We start from the raw sequence: 9,011 nt of genomic DNA on the forward strand, positions 1-9,011 counted from the left end.
AGACGACTCTAGAAATCAATGTGATAAAAGGAGACTTTGTTCAAAGTGAGCAATTTCTTCTTTTATCACAATAATTTATATACTGCCAAATCGATTTCTCTACATTCCATTACAGTTTTAATTGTCGTCTACGATCTCGTTCAATTTGGGACAGTCCAAATTGTGTCGTTTGGTAATGGGTTAAAACGAATCTAAATGGAGTAATGGGTGAAATGCACATCGCATGTCTCGATATGAATGGGCGGTACTCAATTTTGTCTCTACCTGAAGTTGTGCCTTTTTCGATCAAGACCAGTGATATGCTTGTGCACGGGCGAAATTAGACGCCCTTCATTTAATTATTTTAAGATAGCAAAAACTTTGCATTTTGAGGATAGTAATACGTCGGTCTCAATTTACCAATGTCAAAGTCGATTGAATCATATTAGGTTTCGCAGAGTTAAAGGCACATGGAGAAATCCCACCAGAGTTTAGTGCGTTCTTTGACTCAAACCAGAAATGTAGTGCGACAGAGGTCCGATGTGTGTTTGGCAAGTTGCTCCGACGGATAGTCATGAATAAGCCCATATGGTTAGGCGAACAGATCTACTTTAATGGAGAAATCCGCCATTCTGAAGAGTATGATCGACCCGTGTTCACACTCAAAGTACGCTGGGTGGGATGCTCATATATAGACGAGGAAATCAGCATGGATCTCGTACCGGCGGTAAGTAAACACGGATGGTGGCCATCTAACACGGATTTCAATGCAATCGATATGATGACAGACGAGATTCGATCAGAAGGGTGTTTGTTACTATTACAAAACCCGTATCACCTGTCCGGTACGGTAATGAGAATTTCATGCTATGCAGCAGACATTTGTCTGATGAAATCGCTACCCCAGTATTATAGAGAAAGTTATCGTCTTTGCAAGCTGCTACGCCACAAGGATATCATGCCTCTGATAGATCCAGACGCAAACCACGATCACTTCCCGTTATTTGCAGCTGGCGACTGCGTTACAAGTTACATGCTGAAGAACAGCCTATTCCATGTGCTCCGTCAATCTAAAACCGACGGTTTAATGGTCGAGCCGGATTACCAATCTACGAACAATGCGATTGTGAACATCTCCGTTCGACTTCTACAAATCCTTGATTGTAGTCTTCTCCAAAGGAAGTTACCGGTGTACTTTTTGCCCAATAGAGAAGATATATTCCGATTCGAGTTCTTAGAAAAATCCGATTCAAACAAAGCGGACACGCTGATTGCGTTTCACTGTGCGCGTCGGCGAGCCTTTGTGAAGATCATGCTTTATATGCTCCGCCATTAACTATCAGGGGCGTAGCTAGACCATCAAGGTTGTGTACTTAGTGATGACGAACATTTAAACTATCAGGAAAACACTATATTATTTCTTCGTGTCCAGCAGTTTATTGAAGCAACTAAACGACTTGACTCGTAGAGCGATGCTGCTGTGGACGCTGACCCGACCCTTGTAGGGGCCTCTGTGACACTACGCCTCAGTACCTTCTAAATTAAATATCCATTTCGTTTGTATGACATATATCCACACTACCATGATTCCGTTTTAACTTTGAACCCGATCTGATCACAATCCTAACAAATACGTGAGCGCATCCATGTTTTTGTGGCCGCATAAATGCAAAACGTATATGAGTCAACTTCGCCATGGAAAAGAATTAATATAAGCTTTAAGCTTGTTTTCTTATCCATGAATTTATACTTTGTAACAATGTATTGAATTGTATGATTACGAAATGAATAAATACGTTTAAACTAAGGTTGTGTACGTAGGCAGTCTGATGGAGTGTCCGGGCGTGCATGAAAATAACAGATCTCTGCTGCTCTATAAAATATTGTGGGTAAAGAAGAAATTGCTCGTCACGTGCAATTTCTCCCCTTTACCATACTGTTTTAAAAGAATATTCAGCACAAAGGTCGTAAGCAAGGATTTGTTTATACTGGTATAATTCTTTTTTTATTTTAAAATGTATTTTTTGACATTTTATGTTTCAAATTTTCGAAACGATGTGTAGGCACCTGTGTAATCTGCGTATAGGCCGCTACGCGCCTGACTATTTTATTGCCGGATACAAATATTTGGCAGAACCTTGTGGTGCGTTCAGACGCATTTGTGCAGACATTAATTTCTCCTTTTGCAAAAATGTTTCAAGAGCTAGTGATATATTAAACATCAATCTTGATTGATCTACACTGATGTCTAAATCTCTAACTGCTTTTTCATAAAACTGATTTAAAGTCATCTGCTGTAAAGAGTAACAGACGCGAATGAGTTAATGTAGAAGCAGCAGAGTTTTCATTTTAACAGAAAGGGAGTAATTCCTCATGATGAGAATTAAGGTGCTCAAATGGCCATCGATTGATATCTAATGTCGTCAGTATTTAAGCTGTCTGCAATAAAGTTGTCACAATAAATTTCCAGAAAAGCCATCACATAAACATCGCAAAGCACGTTACATTAGATTATTATATGCTGACATTATGATCTGGACCCCATGCTATACAACCTTTTCCATGCTCAATTGAATTGAGCATGAAATATAATGTTCTAATATATATTTAAAAAGTGCATATCAATTATATTGTAATGTTCAAATCAGCAGATGATGTCGTCCACCATGACTGTAAAGGCTAAAATGTCAACAATTGTTGGCATTTAAACATGTGTGAGCTGGATAAATTTAATGTTTCATAGAGCTGAACATTATTTTTTTGTTATAACCTTAGGGCATGATAGCATATGGACAATTGGGTAGTTTGAAACTGGTCAACATTTTTACTGAGGGCAAAAGCAAATTATTAACAAAGGACTGTATCAATTTGATAATTATAAAAACCATTTTGACAAAAATTGGAAATTGCTTGTTTTGAGCAGCAAATGACGTTTTTCACTACTGAGAACTTCTGATTTCTGGTGTCTACATTGGATGATTTTTTTTTACAAAATCAGCAATACTTTTTATGACCAGATATGTAATAATAAAATTGAAGTTGGAACAAAATGAGATAAAAGAATAACTTGGTCGTTATCAGCAAAAGTATCATTTTGTCTCGTGGTTTTCAAGTGATGTTTGCTTCTAAGTCGTCAGAAGGCGTTTGTATAAAAAAATGTTGCACTTTTACACGAACATTATCCTAAGAATTAAGTACTTTCTATGTTTTATTTTTTTAAACGTTACCGCCGTACTAACAATTGCCCTTTAAGTTGCTGGCACACAATTGTATAAATCTTAAAAACTCTTCTGCAGCGGATAATTTTTGGTTATCTTCAATTATAGGATATCTTTTTTGGTGAGCGATTCTATAAAATATTGTTATACGAGCAGGTACACGTTTCGGTTAAGTTTTGGATATGATTTAGCCAAAGTATTTGACTTCGGTTATATTTATTCTAATATAGGCTATCTTTTTAATTGGCTAAACATATCCAGCTTTATACAATTGGCTGCCGCGGATGACTTCTAAGAAGACCACGGTGATTGAGTTCGACTACTAAGAAGACCACGGTGATTGAGTTCGACTACTAAGAAGGCCATGGTGGTTGAGTTTTATTTTCATCGAGATTAAAAACAAGAACGCAAATGCCTACTTAAATACGCCGTTTTAAAGAATGTTCGTTCACTTCATCTGTTGACAATTGACCTATGCTTGTGACCCTGACCTTTGACCTAAGAACATGGGCACTCCTTGGCACAATTTATGCCATTTTTGCTATGGTATTTGATACTCATTTAATGTTAGACAAAGTGTATGATCCATAAAAGGTAAAATGAAGATCACGAACAGCTCAGCTTTGACCTTGAACTATACCTTGACATTTGGGTGTGGATCTTGTACGCACTGTTCCAATCATTCCGATCACGTTTGCTTAGTTATTTCCAAATCCATCCATGGTGGACGAATTTTTGCTCTTGACAAAAGTTCTGACAAGTGTAAGAAAATGACATTTAAAAGAACATATCCTGTCTCTTGCATCAAGCATTTGAGCCCCGCTCTGTGAAAAGAGGGTTTAATGCATGTGCGTAAAGGGTCGTCCATGATCAGTCTCTTCTGAGCAAAAATGCAGTTTAGGCGGAAAGTGTCGTCCATGATAAGCCTGTGCGGACTGCACCTGCTAATCTAGGACGACACTTTACGCACATGCATTAAACCCCCTTTTCACAGAGCACGGACCATTTATTTTCAGCAATATGTCTAAAAAGATGCAACGGAGATGAAATGTATGAGCAGACACATTAATGTTCATTGTGCATTCATAAACACGTATGTGAAGTGTCACATTGCTACCTTGATATCAATTCCATGGATTGTTAATCAGATATTGATGAGCCGCTCCATGGATTGATAATCAGATATACATGAGCCGTTCCATGGATTGTTAATCAGATATATATGAGCCGTTCCATGGATTGTTAATCAGAAAAAACGGTTAAAAACGCAATCGCTATTAATCGCAACCTTGCGGAACACAATCGCTTACTCTACTGTATGATACATTTTAATAAAATGATACGTTTCGTACGTGTTTTCATTATTTTTTAAATACATGTATATCTATTAAATTTAAAATGCAATCATTTATGCTGTTTATGTTTTCAATAAAACTTATTAATATATGAAGTGCCCAATTGTTATAAAATATGAACTTTGAACTTTAAGAACTTAAAGAACTTTAAGATTTTTTCCCCCTGTATTGTTCGTTTTGATCTGTTTTGAAGAATTCGCCCATCCATGTAAATTTACTTAGTGTACATGGTACACCGAAAATTGCACATTTCTTTTTAGTCATAATTGTCCATTCGATTTGATTTAAGTCTGACGAGTGCTAAAATGCATGTATTTCTCCGATACCGAAGAATCTAATGCCAATCGATTGCAGGAAAGGAAATTCCGTACATCTTTGGAAAAGTACGCGACATGGGAGATAAAAATGTGAAAGGGGTCTATCACTGGCGGAGTTCCTATTGGTTAAGACAGCTCTTTACCAAACGACACTTTCTGGATTGATCCACATTGAAAGATGTTACAGACGACAATTGAAATTGTAAAATAATACGAAGAAATTGTTTTGGTAGGGAAGAAATCATTGTCGGTAAAGGAGAAACTGTTTAGCAATTTCTCCTTTCCCACAATTATTTCTAAAGTCGAATGATTTTTTTTGGGGTAAAATCTCGTAACGGTCGGTAATGGGTTAGAGTCTTATTGTTAACTCTTAGGTGCTTGCAGACGCATTTTTGGGGTTTGCATCAGACAACGTTTGAAAGTTATAAGACAAAATGAGAAATTGCTCACAATAAGCAATTTCTCATTTTTTTTCGCAAGTTTTCAACAGCTTATATTGTATAAACCAGCACTTGTAAATATCTATTTTTACTTTCATATTATATGTTTGAAAGTCGTCTGGTGCATTTCGTACCAGGTGCGCCTGAGTTAAGTGTAATGTTGCCCTCAATATGAATGAAACAGTGTTAAAAACAGCGTAAAACATCCTATAAATCAAACTTTTCAAATTGTGCTATAGTCGGTTTGGAAAAAAGCCAGGAAACTTCATGCTGCTATGGTTAAGGTATCGAATTACATTTAATGCGATATTTGAAGTGTTTGACAAGCGGGAAGTTCATAATTTAAATTATCTTTTCCAATGAGCCGTTTCGTAATTATGTATATCGAACTGTCGATCGAATACTAGTATCATATTACCGCTTTGATGGAACAGATAGGGATATGTTTAACTATTTGATTCATTCCATGCACCCCAAGTATATACCTTTAAAAACACGAACAATAACATTTTATGTATTTATTTAGTTATTTTGAATAAAAAGTGGGAATCGGAAATGACGGAAGAGCGTGAGGAATTGAATTGTTCTGAAGGTAAAATTATCTGTCTTAATGACATTTTCTTGTCTTTTTTATTGAATTGTTTTAAAATTGGTGGCAATAAATAAATAAATAATTTAATACATTACTACGTGAATGAACAAATAATAAATAAATGAGTAAACAAATAAATAATATAAATAAATAAAGTAACTTAAATAGCTAAAATTACGAAAAAATATGTTAAAAGAGGACCTTAAAGGGGCCTTTTCACGTTTTGGTAAATTGACAAAATTTAAAAAAAGTTGTTTCAGAATCGCACATGTTCGTTTTAGTTATGATATTTGTGAGGAAACAGTAATACTGTACATTTACCATGCTCTAATATAGCCATTATATGCATCTTTTGACGATTAAAAAACCTAAAAATTATAAAGCGTTGCAACGCGAAACGATTGAATAATTTGGAGAGGTCTGTTGTTGTCGTTTAATTTGGTAAAACTACAAAGATTGCTTATTTAAAGTTTAAAATACGACTGTCATACATACTTAGTAGGATAGCCGAGCGGTCTAATTGGCTTTTATTCCAGAACTCTAGGGGTCACTGGTTCGAGCCCTGCTGAGGGTTAGATGTCACATTTCTCAAAAAATCTTTAAGACACTTCGTAAGAATGATTTTCTTGATAAATTCTCGAACGAGCTCGAAAATATGTCACGTCGGGTCAAAAACTAGGTCACTAGTTAAATAATAGGAAAACCTTGTGAACACTCAAGAGGTAATATTTGTCGCCAAATCTTCATGAAACTTGGTCAGAATGATTGTTTTTGTGATATCTCACACAAGTTTGAATACGTGTCATGTCGTTTGAAAACAAGGTCACTAGGTCAAATCTTAATAAAATCGTGTGAACACTAGAGGCTACATTTTTACCTCAATCATCATGTAATGGCGTCAGAATGGAAACAGACATATAAATATATATGCAGTTTTTCTTCTGATTTGGGCAGCCCGGCGATTTATAACTTTAACTTTTGCAAATATACCGTTTTAGAATCTAGATTTACGGTTAACATGTTCGTACTTTATACCGATTTGTAGCGTTTACATTTGGAGTTCAGTTTTTAAAACTACATCTTGCTTAAGAGAATATAATTCTGTATACGATAGAAAAAAGAGTTTAAAAATGAAAGTAAATAAGGAATAAAGTAAAGTATAAAGTACGAACATGTTAACCGTAAATCTAGATTCTACAACGGTGTGATATTTGCAAAAGTTAAAGTTTTAACTCGCCGGGCTGTCGAAATCAGAAGAAAAACATAATATATATTTATATATCTGAAAACTACGTAACGTAGGCTTTCTAATGATATAAAATTTGTCAAAATCGGCCGAGAAATGAGAGTATAATTGAAAAAGACGTAAGTGGGTACATCAAAATGTATAACCTCGGCGCTTCGATGTACGCTAATCGATAGCTACCGGTCACGTGACTAAGTTACGACAAGATATTTGCCGATACGGTCCCGTTTCATATTCGTCTCATCCAGAGTCCGTGATGTCCCCCATGTAGAACGCTGTTATTTTTCAAATTCTTCAGTACCAAGATGGCGGCTTGGTCACGTGATAGCCAATATGGCGGCGGTCAATTTATCGATTATGGGATTGTCAATTGAATAAAGTGGTCACCGATTAGTTTATATCGATTACCACTTAATGTCTTATATACCCCCAGATAAGTTTATAACCCTTTTAAGGTATTGAATGTTCAACTCCTGTATCCCAATTTTCAGTCAACTTTAAATATCTATAAAACAATCCGTATTCTGTGTTAGTATTGTATTAGTGTATTAGGAACCGATGTTAAATAAATGAGTTTAAACTAAATAATAGGATGTCTTTTGCAGAATGTAACAGCGATGGGTGTTAACAAATGGCCGAGGATAACTGCAATGCAGCCCCGGAGGCGTTTTTAACGTGTCCGTGCGCCTATTTAGGGTACGGATGTATACATTGTTGCGCAGTGTATAAACGTGGTGATAAGCCGCTAACCGCGTCTGACATCAGTTTGGATAAGAAGATGCGAGAGCAAGACGAAATTTGCAAAGATAAACACGTAGAAGGGTTGTCTATGTTGTCCGTGTTTTCTGTCGGTCGCGGTTCTTGGTTGCGTGGTGACGGCTATGACGTGGCTCGGATCCTTGTCTTGCTACATAGCAGGGGGTTGTTGCAAGTTGTGCAAGAATAATAAAGTAGCCAATTTGCCAGCTATTGAAAACAAACAGAAGGAAAATGATTGAAACAACATCAGTTTCAAACGTTTCCAAAACATGGTCAGCCATACTTTTAGTTTTCTCTCGTATTATAACCCACATATATCTTTGTTTTAACACTAATATATCAGAAGTTATTATAAACCACTGTACTTAAGCGAGAACATTGCTTGTAATAATCAACTTCTCCTTTGTCCAAATGTTTTCTGTCAAATGTACCGATATGGTTGTCATTTTCAATAATTACAATTGTCGTCTGTTGATACAATCAATTTACAGTTGCTTTAAATTAGCAATTAGAGTGACGGATTAATATCTAAGATAGGATAAGCTATACATTTTATAATAATGACATGGTAAAATTTCAACCTTTTTAAACAGAGAACTAAACAGTTTAATACACTCAGGATCACGAGTACCTTTATTTTTATTACACTCAGAAATAATTAAATAACAAAGTGTATATATGCATACATAAACAAGACACAAATATATGCTAATGCTCTAATATTTGAATACATTTTCCTGACTCATATGCATGAACATCAAACGACTGCTGCTTGCCATGTGACAATACATGTACTGGTAGTATCTTTGTCATAATTGTTTCATGCGGATGTGTTGTATTGTAAGAAATGATTTAAAAAACGATAAGTATACATTAACTAGACATCTGTTAAATAAATTACTTTCGAAACCATTGTGACAAAAGGAACAATTCCTTATAACATGCAAGTTTATTCAATTGAAACATGTTTCTACCGAATTTCATAATGCTGTTCTCGTTTTTTTAAATGTAACAGTTATTCCAATTATAAATTGTTTAAGAGCACGTGGGTTAGTGCTATGCTAATCTATATGGACCCGTTAGTCGCACACTGGTTATTTTATCC

At 35.6% G+C, this 9,011-nt stretch overlaps 2 protein-coding genes across 2 annotated transcripts in view; both read left to right on the top strand.

Annotated features, from left to right (window-relative positions):
* The window catches only part of LOC127837283 (poly [ADP-ribose] polymerase tankyrase-2-like), an 18,795-nt gene extending 17,009 nt beyond the window's left edge, over positions 1-1,786 (top strand). The window contains exon 3 of the transcript XR_008029214.1: positions 1,344-1,786. The gene's annotated coding sequence lies outside the window, so the exon portion shown is untranslated. The remainder of the gene's footprint in view (positions 1-1,343) is intronic.
* LOC127837282 (sulfate transporter-like) overlaps positions 1-9,011 on the top strand; it is a 385,236-nt gene that overhangs the window by 320,965 nt on the left and 55,260 nt on the right. The gene's annotated exons all lie outside the window — the stretch shown is intronic.

This window comes from Dreissena polymorpha, chromosome 7 (genome assembly GCF_020536995.1).
Source record: "Dreissena polymorpha isolate Duluth1 chromosome 7, UMN_Dpol_1.0, whole genome shotgun sequence".
Classification (NCBI taxonomy): Eukaryota; Metazoa; Mollusca; class Bivalvia; order Myida; family Dreissenidae; genus Dreissena; species Dreissena polymorpha.